The sequence below is a fragment of the Talpa europaea genome, assembly GCF_964194135.1.
Source record: "Talpa europaea genome assembly, chromosome: 5".
Classification (NCBI taxonomy): domain Eukaryota; kingdom Metazoa; phylum Chordata; class Mammalia; order Eulipotyphla; family Talpidae; genus Talpa; species Talpa europaea.
This window is the reverse complement of record NC_140071.1, coordinates 45,811,033-45,825,474: the sequence shown is the minus strand read 5'-3', so window position 1 is coordinate 45,825,474 and position 14,442 is coordinate 45,811,033. Positions and strand designations below refer to the sequence as shown.

Sequence of the window (14,442 nt, the reverse complement as noted above, 5' to 3'; positions counted from 1 at the left end):
CTAGTGGCGCAAGGGGTTAAGCACCACACTATGAGGCAATCTACGGCCCTGCAGCACGAGTTCGATCCCTGGCCGGCCAGGGAGCTACCCACATGGCACAGCAGACCTCTCCTGGCTCGCCCGCTGCTCCCCTCAGCAGTGTACTTTGGTCAATTTGCCTGTTCTGTCCCCTGCTCTGTCTCTGGTGAATCTTCTCACATGCCACATCTGCGGCCTGTACCCCAGCTCTTGTATGCATAAATAAATAAATCTTCAAAAAAAAAAAAGATTTGCAAATCAGTAAAATTCAAGAAAAAAAATAAAGCATATAGAATAAGCTATAAAACAAACATTTAAATTATATAATAATTTAGAAAAGACTTGCTAGATTATTTATGATTACCAAATTATAAGCTTGAGTCCCAAAATTCACTTTGAATTGATTTGTCTTTTGATACTGTGACAGTGGGAATAAAGCTATAGAAAGTAGACATTTGATAGCAATTTTAAAGCCTTACTCTGGGAGCCATTATCTGATAATTCATGTGCTATATCAAAGCTTTGACTTGCAAAAATTGGGTTGGTTGATTTATGTGAAACAGGAAATGTTATACAATTACTTCTCAAAATGTTAAGAAACTCAAATTATAAAAATGATACCAAATGCTGCAGGCTATCAAGAATTTTCTATGTATGAATTTTAACTCAAACCACTTTCCTTTACTCAGTATATACAAATTTTCTTTTTTACTCTTTTTGCTATGATATGAAGCAAGGGCTTATCAACTCTTTATTGCTACAATACTATATTTAATGAAAGTTATTAAATTTTACCTGTACCTAATAACACAGTTTACTCAACTTTTATCAAAATCTAAATAATGGACATCTCAGTGTGCTTGAATCTTGTTTTTAAGAATCTTATTTTATTTTTTACTGTTTTCATCTTTTATTCATATTATTTTATGAGCTCAAAGAAACATTCTAATAATTAAAGTTCTCTGCCTCTGCCACTTATGCTAGTGGTCTTTATTATTCAACAGGGTGGTTCACAACTACCGAATGTAATCTATCAGCATTTTTTCCTTTACCTCCATAGTCTGTCATTTGGAAATATATAGTTGCAGGCATTTTAAGAAGACAGATTTTTTTTTTTATCTATACCCCAAGGAAGCTTCAATCTTTGAAGGACGTCTCAGGACCCTGACACTTAGTGAAATATGTATCCCATCCAAGGCATGTCCCAATTCCTTTCTCCTATGTGCAAATGTCTCCCTCTTTGAAAAGCTAGTCATCACAGTTTATTGCTAATTACTTGTAATTAAGGCATGGTTTTTATTTTATTTTCTTCAATTTTTTACTATTTATACTATTTGGGGAGGCATTTCATAAACGAGATAAATTACAAATGCTTTTATTTCACCTTCTTAAGCTGATTCACCATCTGTTGTTTGTACTTCCATTAAATCACTGTTGGCCAGAGTATATCTTACTGATATTTTACTGACAACCAGAGCTACGACCTTTTTGTCTATCAGGTATCACAGGAATTAGGTATTACACCTCGATTAAGCCTGTAATAATACAGTCTATAGAAAACACTTCTCTTTGAGGGAAGAAAAATAAACTGTAATAAAAGAAAACAAATATTACTGCAGTTAGCCTTTTAATGGTAATCTTTCAGTCTTCTGTATTTCTGAGTGGTGGTTTGCATTCTCTTTTCAAATTTTTGCTGATATAGAACATGTTTACTGTCATTTTACTTATTATATAGTTTTATAGCTCAAAGATAAAACATCAGAGTTTTAATTTCTCAAGATACACAGAAACACTTATTGATTGATGAGTTAAGGTTTATGATTTTAAGGGAGTTTTACTATTAGATGAATGAAATACAGTCTTCATGAAAAGCCTTACTCACGTAAAAAGACACTGACTGCCCATAGTAAATAGATTAATTTTCCACTAATTTATCACAAATGATGAAAATTATATGTCAAAAAATGTTGAGAACTAAAGAAGTAAAGTGCTACATTTGTTTTTTTAAATTGGAGTGTTGCACAAACTAAGGAATTAAAAGTTTATCTCCCTGTCCATAAATTATGAAAGAAAAATAATAATGCATATTCCACCATGCCATAAAAACTATCTTTGTTACCACTTGAACTTCACTATTCTTTCTCAATCACAATATCATATGGAAAAGTATGATATTTAAAACACCCAAAATTTGGTATGAGATAAAAGTTTTGTAATTTCATGGGGACACAGTTTTCCTACAAAGTATACATTTCTTGAGATTACAGCAATCACAATTATGCCTCCTAAAATTGATAATTTTATTCTATATGCAAGTATTACCATGGTGTGTTACAATGAGAAGTACATAGTCATTATGATTTTGTTTTTGCAAATTTGCTTTGGAAAAAGATATCAAATGTTGGCTTAGTATTTTTAAACTAATCAGGAAATGGTTTATTTAATGTTTTCTCTTTAAGCAAGCTTTCCTTGCTCCTCAAAGCTAAACCTGTTTTCATGGTAAGAAACCTTTGTGTCTTAAAACAAAATTTATACCTAAGCATTGCATTAAGGAAAATTCAATTTATGTCTGAATTTCCCACTAGAGAATGAGAGTTTAAAACAGTAAGGATTTAAACTTCTATAAAATTTAATCAGATACTTAAATTTCAAGATAAATGTGATAGAGCTAAACTCTAGAATCATTTAAGTACTACTGTATCAACCTAATGCAATTTTTATATTTGCATTTAAAACAATAAACAAAAATATCTTTGGGGAAAAAAGAAAATTTTATGAGTTGGATTCCACTTTTTATCTAAGAGGTATGAAAAATTAAATCTCAACTAAATAAAAGGGGAAACCAGACACTTTTACTTTAGCTTCTTTAATTAAAATTGTATAAAAGCCCTTGGTTGAAAAATATATCAATGCAACGTTTCATGCAATTGAATTATTTATACAAGTATGCTCATTTGTAAATCAAATACAAATTATCTTACTTCCATTTAGTACACTTAATATCCATTTATAACTATAATAAAGCACTTATAAACTTTAAAATAAACAAAATCTTATGATTATAGAAACTATTAACAAAGAAACAGCCAAGAATGATTTATTCTAAACTTTTCTTAGGAACATTTGAAATTTGCCTCACAACATCCCTGTGAGGTGGGGAGTTAAGCCTTCTCATATGACAACACAAGAAATGGACTAATATATAAGAATACACGCATGAAAATGGCTAAAGCCTTAAAAGAAATGGCATCTATGAACCAGTTCTATTTTGCAGTCCAGGAAAATTAAGTTGCTTATTTTTCACTATCTTTATCAGGAATAATAGCTGTCTTAATCTTCAAGAAAGAACACTTTCTCCATCAAGGCTTTTTCAGTCTTCTGAAAATTAAGTGTAGCAAGTATGACAGTATTTTGCCAAAGGAAGAAAACGCAAGATGCCATGCCAAGTCATTTTTCTCTTCCACTACATGGTGAGATCATAAATGTTACTGAGAAATATAGAGGAATTAAGTGTCTTTAATTAAGTGTCTTCTTCAAAGGTACTACTTCTTCTGATTCTTCAAAGTTAAACTTAGGATGATTTGGTCTTTTTAAACTGTCAAGTTTCTTCCAGGATGTTAGTCTCTCTCAGTCAGGGACTACTTGCATCTTTTCAATTAGGTTAAACCGCAGATCCTCTTCTTCCATGGGGAATGGTGACTCCGCTAAGGTCCAAAACTAAACGTGGTCACAGAAGTCATCTACCAAGAAAAATTGGCATTCTCCACAGTAAGAAAAAAAAAAAATCCAACTTGATCTTTTCTGACTTTCCACAAAAAAATTATCCAATAGGTATGGATGGAGGAAAGTAAGGAGTCCAACTTTTCCACAAAGAGAAAAAATGTTCAGGGAGAATATTTTTTGAAGTGGGAAACAGGGAAAAGGGAATGGAGTCTATCTAACTATGCTGGGTTTTTTTTTTTTTCTTCTTCTTTATTATTTCTGCCTAAGATATCTATCGCCTTCAAAAAAACAAAACAAAATGTGGGGCCTCCCCAGTGGCGCAGCGGGTTGAGCACAGCACTGTGAAGCTGTCCACAGCCTCTGCAGAGCCGGTTTGATTCCCGGCCAGCCAGGGAGATACCTGCATGGTGCGGCAGACCTCTCCTGTCTCGTCCACTGCTCCCCTCAGCAGTGTATTTCAGCAGATCTGTCTCTTCTGCTCCCCACTCTGTCTCTGGTGAATCCTCTCACCCCCCACACCTCTGGCCTGTACCCCAGTTCTTGTATAAAAATAAATAAATCTTTAAAAAACAAAACAAAATGTGGCAATATGTTCAGGGCTTGATACACAGATAGTCTTGCAGGCTACAAGACCTCTTAATATCTGCCTTCTTTACTGTGGAAGCGAAGACTTCCTGATCTTATGTAAGAAGGACAAAATGGCTTAGTGACACCTTTTAAAGAAGTTGAAAAGGTATGACTGCTTATGATAGCAATGTTCTTGGATTCAGATGACACCTACTGATAGGGTCCTTCACGTAATTTAGCAAATTATTAATATCCATTTTCTGTATCTTAGAGGGGAAAAAAAACCCTATTATTTCATAAAGCCAGAAAGGCCTTAACTTGTGAATAAAGTATGCCCTAGAGAATGATCCCATTACCAGAAACTATTAAGCTTAAGGATTGAATATACTTTCTAAAGACACTTGTAACATGCTTTGCCATTACCCTCATGCAATAAACTTCAAAGAAGCTATGAAGGAAATCTCTCTATAACTATATATGTACTGTAACTAGTAATAGTATATATACTATAAGTAATATATAAGTATCATGGAATATAAGTATCATGCATATAATATTAAATATCATGGTAAACTTATTGTTGAAAACTTATAAAAAGCTGGTGTTCCAAGGTAAATGAGACTAAAAAATTTAGTTTACCAAATGACTAAAATTTGATAAAAATTCTATTTTTTTATGCATAGGCAAACTTTAAAGTGTCCTATGCATAATTATAACATTCCCATATTGCTTACACGCTAATGTGAAAACATGCCAAAAATTCCTTTAGTTTATACTCATTCAGAAATACAATCCCTCCATGATAAATTAGTGTTGATGTAAAACAAGTATTCATCACATTCATTTAAATTATTAATCATCTAACATTTCTATAATGCAATAAGAAAAACTACACAATGCTTTTCTAGAGTAATAATTACATTAAAAATCAGTTATTTGAAATCAACAACTTGAAATATGCACATTTGTATACATATTTAATAAGAATGTGCTTTCTATTCATGGGAAAATGATATAACTTATTCACTATGCTTTTAAACAAATATTTACCTTTACCCTTTAAAAAGAGCATATTTTATATTAATTTGTTTTCATTAAAAATACTGAAGAAAAATAATTAACTATTTTACTTACAAATATCAGGAAAAAAATAAATATACCCCCTTTCCTACCATTTATAAAAGTTTTGGACGTATTTTCAAGAAACAAAAAACTAGAAAAGTGGAACATTTTACTTTTAGATAGGAAAACTGAGGCCTAGTTTTGAGCTTTTAAAAAACAATGACAGGTTTATAAGAAAAATTCTCTATCTCATTCTTTTTTCCTTTGAAGTAAACTATCAATTACCTTTTAAGAAGCAACCATAAGGAAAACATACTGCCTTATTCATATTTGTTCTAAAGATACCAAATGAGATGAGAAAATCACTAACCAGTAAGAATATTAATGGTAAAACAGGAAAAGGCTGAATATATAGGGCAACTTTTTCATCCTGACAAAGAACATCCATGAAAAACTCAGAACTAATATCATACTTAAGTGTGGAAAGACTGAAAGCTTTCTCTTAAAATCAGGAACAAGACAAGGACGTCCACCCTTGTCACTTTTATTCAACATAGTGCTGAAAGTTCTAGCCAGGGGCAAATAATCAAATAAAAATGAAATAAAACATAGTCCAGATTGGAAAAAAAAAAAAAAAAGAAGTAAAAATATCTCTATTTCCAGATGACATTATTTTGTATACAGAAAGTCCTAAGAGAACTACTAAAAAACTATTAAAACTGTGTTTGTAGGATACAGTTTTACAGGATATAAGATCACTATACAAAAATCAATTATATTTCCATATACTAGCAATGACCAACTAGAAAATGAAAATAACAGCATCAAAACAATAAAATACTTAGGAATTAAACAAATTAAGTGAAAAACTTATCCTCTGAAAACTAAACAGCACTGCAGAAAAACATAAATGAAAACATCCCACGTTCATGACTGACAGACTTAATATTGTTAAAGTGACCCTCAAAACTTTTCCACAAATTCTATAGGATCTCAATTGGCTCCCTAGCTTCTGTGCAAAAATTTATAAATAGACGCTAAAATTCACATGAAAATTTTAGGAACTCAGAATAGTCAAAATGATCTTAAAAAGGAAGAATAAAGTTGGAAGACTCACATTCCCAATTTCAAAACTTACTAGTAAAGATAGTAAAGATAGTACAGTAATGACATAATAAAGATAGTACAGTAATGACAAAAGATCAGTGGGACAGAATTGTGAGTTTAGAAGAAAACCCTCAAATGTACGGCCAACTGGCTTTTCACAAGGGTTTCAAGACAATTCAAGAGGTAAAGAATAATCTTTTCAACAAATGGTACTGAGACCACTGGACATTCACTTGCAAAAAAATGAAGTCAACTCCTACCTCAAATCATATGCAATAATTAACTGAAAATGGATCAGACCTAAACATAAGAACTAAAATTATAAAATTTTCTGAAGAAAACATAGGTGTAAACCTCCGTGACCTTGTATTAAGAAATGGTCTCTCAACTACTCAAAGCCTAAGAAAGCAAAGGGAAAACAGATAAACTGGACTTCATTAAAATTAAAAATTCTGTGTTGCAAAGGACACTGCCAAAAAGTAAAAAGACAACCCACAGAGTTGAAGAAAATCCACAAATCATTTATAGGATAAGGAGTCAACATGCAGAGTATATAAAGAATTACAACTCAACAACTAAGAAACAAATAACCTGAGGAAAAATAGGCAAATGGTCTGAGTAGCTATTTCACCAAAGTATGTGGAAAGGTATACAACATTAGTCATCAGGGAACTACAAACCAAGACCACAAAGAACTAACATTTCACACCTATGGCTATAATCAAAAAGACAACACAAGTGTTGCTGATGATGTGAAGAAACTGCAACCCTTATACACTGCTGGTGGAAATGTAAAGTGATACATCTGGTTTATAAAACCATCTGGCAATTTTCAAAAGATTAAATACAGAATTACCATGCAACCCAGCAATTCTAGTCCTAGCTATGAGTCATGTGAATTGAAAACACAAGTCCACACAAAAACTCGTATGTAAATATTCATAGCAGCATTAAATAATGATGGACATTTCACAAGGTGGAACCAATCCAACTGTCTATCAACTAATGAATGAATGAATGAAACGTGGTTTATCCATAGAATGGAATATTATCCAACAACTGAAGGAAATATTGATATGTTCTATAACATAATGAACCTTGAAAATATATGTTAAGTGAAAGAATACAGTCAAAACAACCACATGTTGTGAGTCCATAAATACAGATTGTCCAGAACAGGCAGATCTATTGCAACAGAAAGTAAGTTAGTGTTTGCTTAAGTATGGGGGATGTAGGGAATGCATGAAAGGGAAAGCAGGTGTTACCGCTAATAGATACAGAGCTTTGGGGGGATAAATATATTTTAAAATTGACTGCAGTGATGACTACACAACTCTGAATACAGGCAAACCTTGGAGAATGTGTGGGTTCAGTACAAGACAAGCGCAATAAATTGTTGCAAAAAGCAAGACACGCTAATTTTTTGGTTTCCCAGTGCATATAAAAATAGTATTTATACTGTATTTCAGACTATTAAGTGTGCAATAGCATTGTATCTTTAAAAAAAAAGTACATATCTTAATTTAAATTTTTTTTTTAAATCCAATCTGAGTCTTTAGCAAATCATAATCTTTTTTCTGGTGGAAGGTCATTAAAATTCACAAGATCTGTGATGCACAATAAATTGAAGCACAGTAATACAAGGCATGTATGCATACTAAAAACCATTTAATTGTACCTTTTAAATTGGTGAATTATTTAGCATGTGAATTGTATCTCTTAAAGCTGCTATTAAAAATATTAATAGGAACATCAAATTAAAGAGCTTTTGCACAGCAAAAGAGACAATAACAAAAACAAAGAGAAACCCCACCAACTGGGAGAACATTTTTGCACCCAACACTAATGATAAAGGACTGATCACAAAAATCTGCAAAGAGCTGATGAGACTCAACAACAACAAAGAAAATAATCCAGTCAAAAAATGGGCAGAAGAGCTTAAAAGAAACTTCTCTGAAGAGGAAATGCAAATGGCCAACAGGCATATGAAAAAATGTTCAACATCACTTGTCATCAGGGAAATGCAAATCAAAACTACCATGAGATACCATCTTACACCAGTGAGAATGGCACATGTTAAAAAAACTAGCAACAACAAATGTTGGCGAGGGTGTGGAGAAAAAGGAACTCTTCTGCACTGTTGGTGGGAGTGCAAACTGGTCCAACCACTGTGGAAAGCTGTGTGGAGATTTCTGGACCTACTAAACATAGAGCTTCCATATGACCCAGCAATTCCACTCCTAGGTATTTACCCAAAGGACACAGAAACATCAATTCCAAAGAACACCTGCACCCCTATGTTTATAGCAGCACTGTTTACAATAGCTAAGCTTTGGAAACAACCCAAATGCCCAAAAATAGATGACTGGATCAAGAAGATGTGGTACATATATACCATGGAATATTACTCAGCATTCAAAAAAGATAAACACATGCAATTTGCTGCAACATGGATGGCGCTGGAAGGGATCATGCTCAGCGAAATAAGCCAAAAAGAAAAAGAAAAATACCGGATGGTCTCACTCATAGCAGGAATCTAGAAAACTTAAATAAGGGACCAGGAAAATGAATAACTATAAGAAAGTGAAAATCAAAATCAACAAAAAACTATGAACCAGAGACACTTTTAGGGGGGCGGGGGCGGGAGATGGAGGGATTGGGGTCAGAATGGGGGGCTGCAATTGTATGGGGAATATAACAATAAAATTTATAAAAAAAAATAAATAAAAAAATAAAAAAAAATATTAATAGGAATATTAGCTAACTGGATTAAATGGTATAATTAACTAATACAGAATAAAAGGTAAATTAATTATTGCTAATATTGATATCTTTTGTTAGCTTATTATGCGGTATATTTTTGATGCCAGTCATCAAGTTAACTTAGGGACTGTAGTTAACTTTTTGGTTGAGAATTATACCAATCTACAGAATTATACTAATCTATAGTCCCTAAATTCACTTGAATCAATATTAAATACTTGTGTGGATCTTTATTAGAAACATATTTTGGTTATAATAGGTTTTAAAAGTAAGTAGTATATTGTCTAATTTCACAGAAAATATACCATTGAAACACTGCATTGCTCTTTAAATAGTAGTATTCTCAAGAAAAGTATGAAAAATTACTTCATTACCATGAAAATCTGACTAAGTCAGTTAAACTCAAATCTCATTCTTCAAAAGAGTGACTTTCAAAAATTATAACCAGTTTAATATTCATTTGCAAGGTCTTGTGAATCTTTAAATGTAACTTTGGCTGACTGAAGCACCATACCAAGGTGATTTCAGAGCATATATTCAAATTCTGTGAAATTGTTTCATTCATATGTTTATTCAATGTCTACCATGCTAAGCACCAGGGATACAAATTAATAAAACACAATCCTTGTGTCAGAAGAGACTGGGCAGTCTATGTTATCTTCCGTAAGTCAGTCTGGAGGCCAATAGAGACTTAAGAGAAGAGGACTCACAATTCAGAATGGGGCATATGGGAAAGCTTACTGGGGGAGGTGATGTTGAAGCTTATAGGACATATAGAGGTTGACTAGATGGTAGTCCAATTGGAGACATAGGTAGTGTGCGAGGACATGGGAGTGGAGCAAGGAGAGTGAGAAAATACAATCATTGTAATACAAAGGGAGAACATTTTTATTATAAAATCAAGGGAGCAAAGACTTGAAGATTAGCAGTAGCTTGGTTGTATGTGGAGTAACTGCTATAGAAACACCAGGTGATGAAGCTGGGGAGGCCTCATCTGATGACCATGGAATGGTATGTGTACATATATATATAGTCATATACATATATATACACGTACATATGCGCACACACACGCACACACAAACCATGCCAGTATTTTAAGAAGGAAAGTGACACAGTCAGATTTTTTGTTTGAGAGAACTAGTAATATCTACAGAGCAATATGTCACCAGAGGAAAAGTATCTGTTACTCCAAATCCGTAAATAATATCCTCTCAAATATCACAACTGAGAGCTTATAAAGGTATTATAGCAATGGATATTACTACCTGGGAATTTGCTCAAAATCCTTACCTTGGACTAAACCATATGAAAATCACATGGATTAGAAATCAGATGGATCCTCTAGTTTCCACCCCTCTATTTGGCTTTGTTTTATAAAAACTTTAATATTTTCAATCAAACTTGCATAGTTTACCACAGACCTCTCAATTCCTTACTGTCCTATACACCACAAAATTTCACATATTTTGTGGCTTGCTAGGCCTCTGCCTGTATTCACACCTTGATCTTGTCCCTTACTAATCCAGCAAAAAGAAGGAGGAAAGACAATCCAAAGGAAGAATATTTCCCCCTAAGTCCTAAAGCAGAATTGTCTGTGTCACACAACTCCTTCCAATGGATTCCCCACTATGGTCTTATAAGGACTGAAATGAGAAAACAAAAGACATTTTTTAAAGCTGTCCACAGGGAAGAGATCATAATCAATCAATGATTAATCTCTTCCATTGGGAATGGCCACACTTCTAACTCCAACTGGTCATCTTGAAAATAAAGCTGACATCACTAAGAATGGATTTGTGAAAATTCTTTCACCTTTATTAAGCATATGAATCTTTCTTCTTACAGATAACCTATATTAAGGGTTAATGCCAAACAAATTTGCTTTAGCACATTTTTACAGTTTCTTGAAAATCTTCTAGTAGATATGAGAAAAGGCTTGTTTTTAAAACAATCAACTAGGTGCCTCTGACTCACACACAATATTATAGACCAATGTTACCTCAATAAAAAAATTAATTAAAAAATGGGCAAGATAGAAAATTTAAGGATATTTTAGAAAGCTAATAAACACTTCTAGTCACTAAAGTACATTTTTTATTGAATATCATTTAAAAACATATAGATTGCTTCTCGGTTCTCAAAGATGCAGAACCATATATGTTAGCAAATTACTACAGCACTACTTACACAATACTATCTGTTCATAATTATGGTAAAGGAAATTCTAGTTATCTTTAAATTGTTGACTTCCCACAAAAATGTCTTGGCATTTAATTTTTAAAAACCTAATCGAAATTTTGAGGTTTGATGATGGAAAATAACAACATTTAAGTCAATTGTAACTTTTTAACAATAAAGGGGAATCTTATAACTTAAACTTTCCTCTGTAGTTATACTGATAAAGCACTTCTTAATGAAACCAAGGCCCAGCTTTACAAATTTTACCCCACAAGTCATCTGCAAAAATTATTCCTATTTTAGTTTATGAGTATAATCTTGTAAGTTTTGCTAACTATGCATTTAAAAAGTGAGATATATGGCACAGCTGTACAACACAGTACAACACCTCAGAGCTCTTAAAAATCATTCACTTTTTTCTTGTTTGCATCATCTTGAAGCATAGACTGTATGACTCAAGAGAAAGCACTTTCAAAAATATTAACATGGGACAAAAGTGTTGTGTAAAGTTTCCAATGAAATTAGTTTTTGAAATTGTACAAAAATCTCTAATCACAGCTTTAAAGTAATAGCTTTCTAAAAATTTGTTAATGAAAAACTTAATTTAATGAATATGAATAGGGTTAAACCATTCAGATAAATTTTGGTAAAACTGTTGTTATACTGATTTACAGCAAAATCAATACACTAAAAAGTTATGTTTCTGGGCCTCCCTTGTGGCGCAAGGGATTAAGTCTCAGCAACATCAAGCTACTGCCAGCCACTGCAACATGGGTTCGATCCCCAGCCAGGGAGATAACTCACATGGCAAAGTGGACCTCTCCAGTCTCGCTGGCTGTTCTCCTCAGCAGTACATTTCAATAGATCTGCCTGTTCTGCTCCCCACTCTGTCTCTGGTGAATCCTCTCACCTCCCACACCTCTGATCTATACCCCAGTTCTTGTATGCATAAATAAATAAATCTTTTTAAAAAGAGTAATGTTTCTGCATATAATATTTAATGAATATCTGTTGGGAACACGCAAACTGACAGAAAAAAAATTTCTTTTATATTAGAAAATACATGCAGTACCCCAAAATGCATAAATTCTAACAGCACCATGAGAATAGACTAGCTAAGCATTAAAAGAATTTATATATAATCGGTGTTTTAAAAGCCTATATTTTATTAATTCAAAATTATTAAAATTTATGAATACAAAAATAGCTTCATGAACTACTAATGTACATATATATGTTCTGAACTCTCAAAAATAGGATAATAGCAGTTATTTATTAGTGTTTACTCTGTGTCTGAGGATCATAAATTCACAATGAACAAAAGAAAAAGAAAAGGGATTTTAATTTTCAGTATTCTATTTCACTAATGCATTCTAACAGCATTGGGATACTATAAAATTAACCACTTCCATGAGAATTTTTGAGAGCTTTAAACTGTATTTTAAAATCCAGAATTTATTATTATTATTATTATTACAAAATAAGTAAATTCCAGAATTCTATTTAGCTGATGCTATGAAGCAAACAACACCTCTCTGGAATGACAGAATAAAACTGTCCCCCCTGTGTGTATTTGGTAGTCTATTAGCTTATATTTTATTTAGTATATAGTTAATCAAAGATTATTGTTTCAAAGGATGCCCTGAATACTTTAGTGAGACAGAGAATATACTTGCTCAGTCCAAAAGGATATTATTACCATGTAGGTAAAAAAGAAAATTTGAAGAAAAAAAAAAACAGCAGTTTAGATAAAACATAATACCAATTTCCCAAAGAAATTAGTAAGCATTTTCATTCTCACAGTCTTCCAATTTTGCATACTCCTAAGCTTTTAAAAGCATTTAAATGTATGTTAAAATTATTAATTTATTAAAACTTATTAAATAATGCTTTTGCATAGTTTATGACAATGACATAAAACAGTACTACAGCACTTCGCCAAGGAATAATGAGCAGTTTGTACATTTTAAAATTTAGTTCAGCAGTATAATTATAAATCAAAGAGAAAATAATTCAAGGTAATCCTAAAATACCACTGAATTAGAATATAAAAAGTTATCTAGCTTATTAAATGTTTTATAAAAGTTCAAAAGTATTTGAAAAAGAATTTGTGGATAAAATTATATATGTGTGGGATTTGTTTTATAAATAGTACAAAAGTAGATGAGTGGGTAGGGATAGAAATGAAAGAAGACTGGCCATTTTTTTCATCAACTGTTGAAGCCAGTCATATCTTCATGGGAGTTCACTATAGTATTCTCTCTTTTATATGTATCTTAAAATCTGTATGTATTTGTATGTTAAAGTGTAACAGAAAATCTTGCATACTGCTTTAAAGTTAAGTAATGCTTAAAAAAATAAACAGCTTACAGAGAAGAATGAACTATAACCATATTACTAAAATTTTTAGGAGCAAATGAAAACCAGGGTATTCTTTTAATTACTAATTCATGAGATTTAAGTATGAAATTTTAAGAGCACAAAATGGTTTGATAATGAGATGAGATTGAATAAATCATTGTTTCCTACCTTTCTGTTTTTTAAAAAATCACAGACATTCTAATACTTTCGCTTTTTATTTAGCAGTAAAATGGAAAATCCTAGATTATACCATCTCTGAGGTCTAATCTTGATATTTTGAGATTCGAACATTAGTTATAAAATATTCAATCTTTTATCTCAGAAAGAAATGGTGATTTCAGTAAAGCAACTAGGTGATTAGTGTAAAATCCAAACAAGTTCAGAGAATAAGTCTTCTAAAGTCCTATAGCTAAAGTATTTTTAAAATTATAAAAGAACTATACAATTATGCAATGCCTTTAACATAATTAAAAGCTCAAATCTATCTGTTAAGCTTTATTTCTAGAACTGAAATCTCTCCCTCGCTAATCTATAGATTCTAGTAGTAAAAGAAGCTATACCTTCAAATCAAAGCAATGACACTTACTATACTCCCAAGAACAGAGAAAAATCAATAAAAGACAGCCAATTTCCATTAAGAACTCTAAATACTAAGGATTA

General features: G+C 32.1%; 1 protein-coding gene across 3 annotated transcripts in view; it reads right to left on the bottom strand.

Moving 5' to 3' along the window:
• Positions 1-14,442, bottom strand: part of HOMER1 (homer scaffold protein 1) — a gene marked incomplete at its 3' end in the record, with an annotated part of 71,677 nt that overhangs the window by 40,352 nt on the left and 16,883 nt on the right. The gene's annotated exons all lie outside the window — the stretch shown is intronic.